The sequence below is a fragment of the Coturnix japonica genome, chromosome 3 (genome assembly GCF_054131305.1).
Source record: "Coturnix japonica strain WE chromosome 3, WE-NBRP24, whole genome shotgun sequence".
NCBI lineage: Eukaryota > Metazoa > Chordata > Aves > Galliformes > Phasianidae > Coturnix > Coturnix japonica.
The window spans coordinates 89,374,774-89,387,915 of record NC_140665.1 but is presented as its reverse complement, the minus strand read 5'-3'; the positions used below and the strand labels follow the sequence as shown (position 1 = coordinate 89,387,915).

Genomic DNA, 13,142 nt, shown 5'->3' with positions numbered 1-13,142 from the left:
TGGAGACAAAAAAAATATTACTAATGCAGACACTTTTAAAGTTAATTCAGTTTGCCAGCATTCAGAATAGACCTACATTTATTTTCAAAATGTTGAGTTTTGAAATGTTTCTTTAGAAATGTTTCTTTAGAAAACAAAACTATCTTACAGAGGTTGGATTATCACTAAGAAGTTTAGAGCTGCACATTTCTTGGTTCTGTTTGTTTGTTTGGTGGGGAACGTTGAGCAAACAGCAAATACTTGACACTTTAGCTGGAAATGACTTTCCTCTGATGTCATTTGAAGTGAATTCACTTGAACAATTTCAGCTGGGAAAAAAAGAATAAAAATCAAGATGTGATCCACAAACCTTATGAATCCCTGTGTATTTATGCCTAGAAATTTTAGGTCCCCTGGAGATCATGATGTCACTTCAGGAGAGGGAGGCACAGCCTAGTTCAGGGTGGCCTCAACATCTAGTTGCCATTTATGTCACTCTGTGGGTAGAGATATGTATCTGGTGGCTGTGATATCTGTTGACCTGGCATCTGCCTAACAAGGCTTGATGGAACTTCCAAGGTGTGCTGAGGGTTTCTTTGCTCTCTCCTGCTGGCACTGTCCAACATCCCATATAACACTTTGACAAGTCCCAAGAAAGAAAAAGTTGCTCATTCACTTTCCCAAACCCAGAAAGAGGGTTCCTGATGGCATTTTTGAGAGAAAGTGCCTGCAATTTTAATTATTATGTTAGATTTCAGAGCTGCTATTAAATTCATTAATTTTGGCAGCTAACAGAAATGACCAAATTAAAAAGATGGAAAATCAAACATTGTTTCTGCAAATCTATTGACTGATTAATTTGGGTAAATGAGTTCCAAGTGAACTTCATCTTCAGAAGAATTTATTTGCCTTTACACTTTGTAATTTAAATAGAGGTTCTAGTTATGGTGTATGAATTTCTCTTTGAAGAAAATAGAGGTAAGTATTTTGTCTTTTTATTTGTTTATGATCTTGCTGATAACCAGAGCAGGTTGCCCAGAGATGTTGTACTTTCTCCAATCTTGGAGATATTCAGAACCACACTGCACTCTGACCCACTCTGGATAACCCTACTCAACAGTTACTGGAAGTCCCTTCCTATCTATCTGTTTCAACTCAGTGATTATGAAGGGCTTCATTGAGATGAGAAAGAAAAGTAATTTGTGGTTGCTTGAAATAATGAAACAAAAGATCCTGAGTATATTTTGGACATGACAGTGGGGGAACAAAATAGATAGCAGGCCAAATTTTGTAATTTAATATTTAATATTTCAGATAGAAGAGTCAGAACTGTCCTGTGCTATGCCAGGGTACACACATAAGGCTTCTGTGATATTTTCCCTACATCTTACAGCCGAGTAAACTTCATCAAACAGTTTCTTCCACTATCTGGTTTCTTGGATTTATTAATGACATGTGGCTACTAGAAGCTGGACCATGTGAAGAATTTAATGTTCTCATTGAACCCAGAATATGATCAAGTCACCAGTTGGTTTCAGCAGTTTTATAATGTTTCATCACACTGTCAATTCCTTGCTGTTAATGATAGCCTTTTGCTCTAAGTCCTTGTAAGATCTTGTATAGTTTGTTCAGCATTTGTGAAAACATAATAAATGCTTTTATGCAAGTGGATGCTTGGCAGGGAGTGCTTTGTCAACAACATAGAGTTGACTTGTAACATTCAAATAACATTCCTATTTCCTGAGAGAGATTTTGAGGCTTGTTACTAACATTTTAAAAATTATTATTATTATTATTATTATTATTATTATTATTACTATTATTTCTCCAGTTTTGTCAATGAAGGATGTCATAAGAGTGTGGGTTGTCATTTTTTTATGGAAGGCTTTATGTCTAGGTAAAATATTTCTGCTATATTTCAAATGTCTGATTTGTTCCTTTTAGGTTTTGCTGAAAAATGTAGGCAGCTTGAAGGTAAAATTTATCACCGCAGAAATATAACTAATCAAGGGGAATATGTTTCTGGAAAATGGGTAATTCTAATAATATAAGATTCATCTTAGCTCAAGGATCTGAAAGTTGGTTACATGTAATTCCTGTACTGATACCACAGAGAAACAGGTGCCCAGTTCAACACTTTAAGTATGTAAGAAATATGATGAACACCTTTTTGGAAGTTTTTTTTTCTCTCCTGTGACCAAACAGATTCAAGAATTACTGGCTAAGGAATAGAAACCCTTTTCATGTATGTTAAGTTAAATAAGATAAAACCCACCCCAGGAGACTAAAACAGTGATTGTCAGCCTTTCCTTCATTTTACAGAGGAAAAGAGTCGCCCCTTCATGAATTTTAGTTCACTTACTTTGAGAATCATAAAAAAAATTTAACTGAAAGACACTTTGGATGTCTCCAGTCAGAACACTGTGCAAAGTAGGGGAAAAAAAATTCTACTTTTCATACAAAAACTTTCTTTGAGCGACAAATAGCTACAATGGTGCTGGTTATCCAACAGTTACTGTTATTAGACAAAGTCTCAGACTTGAATCAGACTCATACTTTCTGTACAGATGTTCACTTAATGAAGGTTAATAATCTCTCAAAGAATAATAGAGGAGACAATACAACTGCATAGAGGAACTTGTAGGGCAAAAATAATAATAGTAATAAAAAAAAAACTATAGTGATCATACAACGCAATCTTCATAGCATACCAGAGAATTGACAGTTGGCCAGGTTTTTTTTTGTTTTTTTTTTTTTTTTAAGTAAAGTCAAAGTCAATGCAGTACTAGAGATAAGGATTCAAATCACTGATTTGACAGTCCCATGTGAAGTATTTTTATTTCATAGAATCACAGAATCATAGGGATTTGTAAGGACCTCTGGAGATAAAACAGTCCAACTCTCTGTTAAAACAAGTTTCCTACAGCAGGTTGCACAGGAAAGCATCCAGGAGGGTCTTGAATTTCTCCAGAGGAGATTCCACAGTCTCTGAAGGCATCTTGTTCCAGTTCTCTGTCAACGTTGCAGTAAAGAATTTTTTCCTCTGTTTACTTGGAATTTCCTGTGTTCCATTTTTCCCCTTGTTCTGTAACTAGACATAACTAAAAAAGCCCAGCCCCATCAATTTGTCTCTTTCCCTTTAGAACCTTATTAGCATTAATAAGATCCTCTCCCAATCTTCTCTCATCCAGGCTGAATAGTCCCAGGTCTCTCAGCCTTTCCTGACAAGGGAGATGATCCAGGCTGCAGACATCTTTGTGGCTCTCCCCTGAACTCCCTCTAGAAGTTCTCTGCTCTCTGCCTTTCTGGAGGAGTGTAGAACTGGACACAGTGCTCCAGATATGGCCTTATCAGGGCAGAGTAGAGGGGGAGGATCACCTCTCTCACCCTCTGGCCACATTCTTATTAATGAACCCCAGGATGGCATTGACCTTCCTAGCCACAAGTGCATACCGCTGGCCAATGGTCAATTGTTGCCTATGACCCCCAAGTCCTTCTCTTCAGAGCTCCTTTCCAGCAGGGCATTCTCTATCCTGTACTGATGGGTGTGTCAAAATCATGCAGGATTGTGCATTTGCTCTTGTTCCTCTCCACCCAACTCTCCAGCTTGTCCAGGTCTTGTTGAATGGCAGAACAGCATTCTGGTGTGCTGTGGAAAGTGTATGATCATGCAAAAGCAGTATCTGCATTTCAGAGTGGAGTGACTGTACCCCGAGGTGATCTGATCCTGAAACAGAACAATGAAACCCGTATCGTATAGTGTATAACTCAAAAGGGAGAGGTGAGATTTCTGAATTTAATTAATCCAAGGCCCAGGAAATGTGAGAAGAGAGGGATCTGCTGTTAAACAGTTTGTCAATGATGTATTTCGTCTGCTTTCAGGAGAATCAAATAAAAAGCACAAGATTGATCCCACCCATACAGATATTCTCACTTATACGGAGACTGGAGAGAATATTCTGCCTTAAATTATCAGCTGAAAAATCAGTTGAAGAGTATGGAGTGAAATAGTGTTAGCTATTTAGCTTCTCTTTTTGGCATAGTGAAATTGTGATTTCCTATGGATAATGTCAGCTAGAAGGGTAATTATCTGAGTTAAATATCATCCAATGAAAACTCTTAGTAGGACAGGAATACTTATGTTGGTATGAGAAACTGACTTCCTTTTCTCTATATGATTTCATATGCTATGCTATCCATGGCTTCTGTCTTGCAGAAGGTACATACACATCCCCACATCTCACAACATCAAGAGTACTGGAATACTTCATCTAGATATTGAAGTGATTTAATGATAAAAATAAGTTGAATGCAATTTATTCTTGTTTCCAGTGTTAACATTATTCCAAACAAACAAACAAACACTCAAAACACTAAAGAAAAACCCTTGATATGTTGTGCAGCTGAAGTTGAAATTAGACATTGACTGTGCTTTGCATATCTGGATATTCAGCATCATGAAGCTCCATAGAAGATGTGATTTTTCTAAGACTGGCAGAAAGAGAGGGAGACAGGGCTAAACTGTTTTTTGTTCTTAAACCATTTCCACTAAAATAAGCAACAATCAAGCATCTGTAATTGACCTACTTGTGAAGTGCTCTGGGATATGCATTATTATTCAAATGCTGTGTTATTATTTTTATTTCATTTTAATTGCTTCTGTCATGCAAAACTTTTAAAACATCAGTGTTCTCAGTGTTCTTCTGTTCTCTGCAGAAGAGCTCTTAATATTTGCAAAGGCAGAGCAAAATACTTTTCAAACTCTTTTGAGTCAGAAGGTAATAAAACGGTAAAACAAAATGTCTTTTCATTTTTTCCCCTCACTGTTAAATGTAACTGTGATCATGTGGATTGAAAGGGGACACACAGCAAGAACTTGTGAAAATTGACTTGGGAATAATTCCCATTATGATGAAACACCTTTGCTTGAGCGTGGCAAGGGGAAAACAAGGTTGTAGGTTCTCAGTCGCATCAGTTAAAATCTGAGTAGAATACCTTCAACACATGTGCTGTGCCCTACATCATAAACAGGATATTCATTAATTAGGTGTTTGGGCAAGGACTGAGGTTTGTTCTTGGAACAATTTGTTCAAAAGATGCTGTAAATGACTCATTCATAATTCTCCTAGGCCTGAAGCTCTGTCTAAACAAAGAGTTTGCATTGCTTTAAACATGTAAGTTCATTGAAAATAGCAGAAGTGCAGGTCACATCCCACCTTCCCCTTTGCAAACCCAGCTATAATGATATAAAGCGATTGTATAGGATAGGTAGCTCCAGTGTAGAACAGATAAAGAAGAGGCCATACAGGTATTATCACACATATAGTGGCATGATTCTATCTGCACTGAAAGTTCAAATGGACTGTGCATAATGTTTAAAAATAAATCACATCCTTAACTGAAACAGTTGAACAGATAGGAAAGCAGTTTTGATAGGAAATCTATTTTGGGCTAGGCTTTTGTTCCCTGAACCGCAGCAGCAGCAGTAGCAGCCATGGACTATGGAAAGGCTCAGACACAGTCTCAGAATACCATTGGTGCTCATGGTGAATATACCACGGATTTTAAACTTAGACAAAAATTAGAAAAGGTTTTAATGAAAGAAAAAGATAGTTGGTCTTCCTATCTGACTTTCCAAACAATAATAACAGGCTACTGGCTCTGTCTTCAGGAAACAAAATTATCCTGATTTTTTTTATTTATTTTTTTTTTTTTTCAGAGCTCCTGTGGACATAATATTTAACTTACTGACCCATTTCAGTCACCTCAAGACAAGTCCAATATTATGAGGAGCTGTGATCATTGCTCAGCATATAAGGTACTGCTGAATATTTTTGGATATCACAATGCCACTGATCCTTGAAATACCTAAAGAATGTGCATTACATTTGCTGATTTAATAGATTATGACCAGGCAGTGTGACCTTTTGCAGAACACAGGTCAGAGAATTTCATCCTTGTCATGCTTTTTTCTCATTCAGCAATTTCTTCTTTATTAAAGAGTGTTGTGAAAAAATAACATAGTTCCTGAAATGCACTATATTAACAGGCAAATCTGAGACAAAACAGCAGTAGAAATATCATCAGTGCTACAGGTTTGCTTTCTTATATTCAGTCCAAGTGGACAGGTAATCTGTAAAGGCACCACAACAAATTCCTCTTATTGATTTGCAAACTCAGGTTGAAGCTGACTTAATAAAAAAATTGTCTTCAGGGTCATGATTTTGAATGAAAGGAAATAGTAGTGCTACTTTTTTGTATGTGTGTGTTTCTATATTTATTTTCCTAATATTTTAATGCTTTTGTCCCTGAATTGTGATGGAAAAATGATGTGTGTGTGTGAGTGTGTGCATGTGCATTTATTATTACAAATTGTCACTGGAAGGAAGATCTGCTCAAATCTTAATGAAAGACCAGTCATTTGTCTTGATTTTTAAATACTTTTTTTGAACATGTTGCTTTTCTCGGAATGTTTTTTGCTCTTCTACAGAGATAAGTTATTAAATTTTTTTATGTCTAATGAAATCAAGTTAACGAGGCTGACAGAACCAGACAGTTTCTGATTTCTTCTGTAATGGTGCTATAGACTCCAATGAAATTTCCTTGGATTTGCACAATGAGGACTGGGAGCAGCCTGCTTCCTGATTTGTGCTCTTACTCGTGTCCCCCCTCAATATGTGGGAAAAGCTTTAACACGTAATCAACCATTGGACTTTGTGTTTGTATTTTCCATTAATCTGTTTAAATTGCTTTTGTTTTCCTTGCTCTGTTCATCTGATTTAGTGAGTGATATTTTCTTCAAATCTCCCCCAGCTGCTCTGAAATAAATGCATAGATGTATTATAGCTAAATACTTTTTTTTTCTTCTTCTTCTTTTTTTTTTTTTTTTTTTTTTTTTTTTTTTTTTTTCTTTCAAACCTGAAGAGATAGATTAGTGGGGTGAAAACCTCCTATTAAAAAAAATTACTCAAGCCTTGCTTTTCCTAAACAGATTCACTCACCTGCGTCTGCTAATAATAGTCTTGGTTTTCCCATCATGCCTGTTTACAATTCCCACCTCCTCTTATCTTGTATACAAACAGGCTTTTCATGCTGAGATCCAGGACTGAATGCACATTCACACTAGCCTGTACATAATGCATTCTCTTAAAAAAAAAAAAAAAAAAAAAAAAAAAAAAAGAGAAAGGAAAAAATAGATTTCACACAGAACTCTTTGGGGAGGAGGGAGAAGGAAAAATGTAAAGCTGGGATTACAGGCACACAGGCATTTCCTACTGCCTATATCAGTCTTATTAAAATCTTCAAGTTATCCATATAACCAAGAATACACGATCAGGCCCTGAATAAATCAGAATGTCAAGGTATGCCACATTTTTTTCATTTTCAATGCAGCACTCAGAATATCCAAAATGTGCATTTTACAAATACCCAGACCAGTGCAGAAAATGTACAAGATAGGTGTTCAAGCATTGGTTTTTCTGCTATTTGACCTAAAATGCATCATGGTAAAAAAGCAGGTACAAAGCATACATTTTCATGTTACATTTTTAATGTATCCTGCTGGCTGCATGTTGCACTTCCTACAATAGCACTTGCATTGAAATCAACACAATGAAATGTGACATGTCAGATCAACAAAATGAACAGCACTCCTCCATGTGTAAATTGAAAAGGCATGCAGCAAGTTTATGCAGAAAGAATTGACAAAACAGATAATAAATTATATTGTTTAGGGTATCTTCTTCTGTCACTGATAACAAAAGAGTTGGATGGGGGATCAAACACTAATACATCTTTTTATTTCTAGGTCATTTCAAAATCTTACCATTACATGGAGGAAAAAAAATCCACAAACCATTATTATTATTATTATTATTATTTTTGGATGATAAAGGGTTTTACATACATATATATATATGTAATATAAGAATATATATATATATTCTTTTTTTTTTACATTTGTTTCCCTCTTTGATGTATTTTGGTTTTGTTCTTGGGTTGAATAAAATGGGAAAATATTTTATATCACACACATAAACACTGGCTCTATTTTCATCTGGTAAAATTAAATGGGAATTCCATCTAAGATATTAACTACATTTGCCTGCAATTATAAAATGTACACTGCATACTTTCTTGCCTTAAAATCCTCTTCACAGTGTCACCTTCCATTTTCAGAAGTGAAAGTGGCATAGTTATTCTTCACCTACACATAATTCCTCAAAATACCACCAGTGACATCATGCTACCAAAGGAAAGATAGTGATTTCATAGCTGTTTTTAGTTGGTTGTTATTGTTATTTAGAAATCTGATGTTAAATGCACTTCTTCCCTGAACATTAGAAGAACATCAAGAAAATTACTCAAAGTATAGAAGTACATTGCTATTTAAGGCCTTGAAAGCTGTTCAATACATTCTACATACTTGAGAAATAAGTCATCAAATGGCTTACTCCTTCAAACCAAACTAATCTTTAAAAATAATAATAATTCATTTAGAATTCATAGAATTCATTAAAAAAAAAAAAAAAAGAAAAAAAAGAACTAGACATTTAAAATAAAATGCTTATGCCTGGAGAAGGCACGTTGGGATTTAATATTTGCCCCCAACAACGGGTTCACTTGGCTAAGCATCACTGAGCATCAATGTATAAATTGTGCGCTTTCATTCAGAGCCACTGCATTTCCACAATATAAGTGCATAAGACCACATGCTGGTATTCTCCACAAAAGTCACTTGTTATTTAAATCAGAACTACAAACCTGCTCCCTCACCTCCCCCTCTCCAGCCCCTAGAGGGGCATATTCTCATTAACATTCTTAATGTTAATTGGAATTACATGTGCACATCAAGAGGAGAATACACCTCCAGATGCGATATTTGCAAGCTTCATATTAAGCCAAACTGTGTTGAAATAAAACACACCATTGAACACACAGTCCTGTCTTGATATTGAGCAGTACTATATGTTTTTATATAGAAAAGCAGGTCTTACACACAGACTAAACTGAATTCCACATGATTCAACTGTAGCCTCCATTGCTACAGGACCTGATCTTGCCGTTTCTCGCTCATGTGAAAAAGCCTGCTGCCTACGAGGTACATATGGGTTTATGATCCAGCACACTTTTCTGCAATGGAAATTAGGTGCATATCTCAATGGTTTTAAAATGCTGACAAGACAACATTACTTAGACTCACTTGTTCAGAAAAGGAGCTGTATGGCTTCCCCAAAAACATAAATTATAACAAATTCAAGTTAGTCCCTGTACTTTCTAACCTCATAAAAATAATGCATTTTAAAATAAACATAATAATCTGAAAATTTGGTGTTTTCAGAAATAAGCCTACCAAGAATATACAAAAATATAGAACCACTTTACATTATTCTTTTTCCATTTACTGTATTTTTCTAATTTTAATTCTATTTACACTAATTTTTTTTAGAATTCTGTTTGCAAAATATAAATGTGGAGTAGAAGGCTGTGTGATCTGAAATCTGGAAAGCCCAAACCGATTAGTTTAATCTTTGCAGAGAATTCATGCTGGAATACTGTTTTCTTTACTGAGTCTTTCTTCTTCCATTTAATCGGAATTTTCTGTTGTTAGTTTTAAGTAATTCAGTCAACAAATCATGAGCGTCTCCAACACAATTAGATAGAAATGTAGTTCCAGAAGCAAGGGACAAGTTTGATTCAAAAGCCATAAACTGAGGTTTCGTCCTTTTAACAAAACTCTCCTAATATGATTACAAAAACAGAAATTGAAATAATGTCAACTTCTACTAGAAATCATTATAAATAAAACAATATGCTGAAGCTTTCCAGCTTGTATTCTCCAAGGCTATAAGAAAGGCACACACAAGTCAGACAGTATCAAGGAAAATGAGGTTGGAGCTGAAGAAAATATTCATTTAGAAATGATCTTTGCTCATGGAATGGCATGTTAGGTTTAAGCCCATGACATCTTGAAAGTGCTCATGTAAAATCCCATTTGCCTATTCTTCCTCACAAGTAAAGATGGTCATCAAAACAAGACCTGCTGGAGAATAAGTAATGCAAACGTCACATTTATCTTGCTAACATTAGAGGAAGACAGAAGAGATGTTACATCAGAATATTCTTAAAAAGCAAGAAGCAATCCCTTCCCCATACTGAAATTGCACATTGATTACCAGGCTTCAGGTATGTTGCAGCTACAAATGCATAGACTAGAGGGGAAAAAAAAAAAAAAAAAAAAGCCAAAAAAAAAAAAAAAAGCCTTTCTAGGTCATCTATTGCATCCATCTGCTGGAGTAAGATCAGTCCCTACAATATATATGCTAGAGCTTTTCTCAGTCTGATTTCAAATGTCTTCTTTTCATCTGTTCAATTTGACCTTACCTATTTCATCTTGGGTAGTTAAAATGGCTGCTGTATAGTGCAATAATTCAGGGCAACAACTAAAAAATTAAAAAATTAAAAAAAAAAAAAAATCAGCATGCAAGAGTCCTTTTATCTTTAGTGCAGCTAATTTTAAAGCTGTGTTTACCCACACATGATCAAACTGGACAAATGATGGCTATAAGACTGTGCTGTCTGCGAAGCATCATCTTTTACTGTATCATATGGATTAGATCCCAAGCTAATCAGGCAGACTCAAAGCTGAGCTGCTCTGAGTCCATCTTACAATGCAAATATTGGGGGGTGGGGCATGTTCAACTGAAGTCTTCTGTGTTTAATGAGTTGCCTTTGCCATTCTTATTAACTAAAATACTTTAACCACTTTGGTTTTTTAAATTTAAACAATGACATTAGATGTAATCGTTATTTTATTAACATTTTTCTCCAAGGATTTTTTTTTTCTGATTATGAGTACTTTGCAATTTCAGACAGTATGATGGATGCTACTCTTCTATGACAAGAATTTTAACAGCCCTTCTTCAGCACTCAATGCACACCCAATTATGCGTCTGAGCTAGTAACCTTGAATTTATGTTGCCATGGCGACAAACTGGTCATGCATTATGGATTATCATTGAAATTCTACACCCCTACCTAGCATAATGAGAGTTGGGGACTTAATCAAATCAGCCATTCTGTGTGACACAAAGTGAAGAACTAGCTCTTATTGTTCAGCATCGAGAAAGGAAGCAGGCCTGATGGAGTGGCAGCTGCAGTGCCGCAGCCTGATAGATTGCCCTTATATACATTTGTGAATGTATAGACAGATGGTTTTCAATGCCTGGAATTTCTGGCTTAGGAAGCAGCTGTTCGGGTAACCTCTGCCGTCTCACCTTGTTGCCATGGAGCATTGCGCTGAGGCTGAGAATGTGGATGGCTACATTGACTATCCGGCCGAATTTAGGCGGCGTGGCTTCCCTCTTTTATTGTGGGGCAGCAGGGCTGCGGGAAAGGCAGGGCTGTGGTGGGGGAGCTCTCATAGACCTTAGCATCCTCCCATGCTGAAAGGGACAGACCAAACGGTTGTAGTGAATCACTCTGGGGGATTTAATCTGCTTTGCATCTTCTGTGCTGTCCTGAAATCAGAGCCATGGGACGGCATGCACTTCTTGCACTGTTCAGGCATCAGTAAAGGCAGTCAGACTTCAGGTTGCCGTACCATGTTTTGTTTGTGTTCTTTGCTGAGAGAAAATACCAGCTTCGCTGAAGTCAGAGCCGAAGGCGGTTCAGTGCCAGAACAAAAACCAAACCAAATGGATATGAAAAATCAGCAACCATTGTAGACTTCTTCCCTGCTAGGCTTCTTTTCTGCCTTGCCATTGAAATTTCTTTCTCTAGTCTGAGATATTGTAGGAAACTATGGGAACTGCTGGGAGATCATTAACTTCTTTCTTTAGTAAAATAATAGTAAAACTGTAGAAATTTCTAGAAGAATTGGGCCATAATAGGCACTTATAAAGCTTAAATGTTTAGCATAAGGATCTGAGTATTTTTTTTCCGCAACAAAAGAAAGCCAATCTATGTACTGTTACTCATTTTTTCTTATGACTATTTTTAATTACTATGAGAGGAACAGTATTCTTTTTCTCTGCTCAGTTTCTCATCTCTCAAACCTTTAAAGTGTCAGTACTTCAGATTCTTCATAAACATAAATCTGTTAAAAAGTCCTTAGTTTTCCAAAATATTGGCCCATTATTCCATATCACCCTTGTATTTTGGAAGCTTAGCTCTTGTGACTGGAACATATTTTATTTATGCATTTTTATGTACAATGTCACCATCATCATCATTTCTGCATGGGGAGCATTATGTGTCTGTCAGCACTGCCATTACAGACCCACTAGATCTGTGATTTCAAAGTGTACATTCTTCTCTCAGAATAAAACCTAATATTACAATAATGTTTCAGATAGATACATTTTCTTCCATCTACTTCATTAACATCATTTTCCTTCCACTAAAGGTTCTGTGTCTGTGTTTTGATGTACAGAGTATGCATACATGTACCATAATGAGATTTAATTTTCAGTATTTATGTAGGAACTGAATATTTCAGCAGGCTTTAAAAATAGATCAATAGGCAGGTTATTTAGGAGCCTCAACTTGTCACCCCTTTATCTATCTATCTATCTATCTATCTATCTATCTATCTATCTATCTATCTATCTATCTATCTATCTATCTATCTATCATCTATCTATTTATCTACCAGCATGCATAAATCCCTCACCTTCTATACATCTTGTTACTTCAGAAAGATTCACTTCTGTCCAGCATCAGCCACGAGATTGCAGTAGCTCCACGGAAGGCTTGCAGTCTGCCCACTAATGGTTTGCAAACTGAAACGCCCCAGGAAAGCCTGGCCATGAAAGACGCACAGCGCAGGGTTGAGGCCAGCTCTGGGGCTGACCCTGCAAGCTCTCTTCCAGCCTGCAGTGGGGAAAGTGCTCATGGAAACTCTCAGAGCTTTGTTCTCTCAGGTGAAGTTCCCATCCTGCCAATAAATCTGTATTTTCAACACACCTCATTCTTCAGAGTATAGCAGATTTTGATTACTATTTGGTTATTTTAAGTACACCATGAGATTTTAAGTATTCCTACAATTCAGAGATCTTTTGTTTTGTTTTGTTTTGTTTTTCTTTCAAATGAAATAATGTTACTTCTCAAAATTCATTCACTCTCACAAAACTGTCTTTGATAGTATTGATAGAGTAAGGAAG

At 36.2% G+C, this 13,142-nt stretch overlaps 1 long non-coding RNA gene across 1 annotated transcript; it reads right to left on the bottom strand.

Moving 5' to 3' along the window:
* Window positions 1-2,790: 2,790 nt before the first annotated feature.
* On the bottom strand, window positions 2,791-12,763 carry LOC146761553 (uncharacterized). Its single transcript, XR_014944235.1, has 2 exons — window positions 12,653-12,763; window positions 2,791-3,706 (listed from the first exon to the last, which is right to left on the bottom strand). It is a non-coding gene; the product is annotated as an uncharacterized LOC146761553 (long non-coding RNA).
* Between the last annotated feature and the right edge of the window lie 379 nt (window positions 12,764-13,142).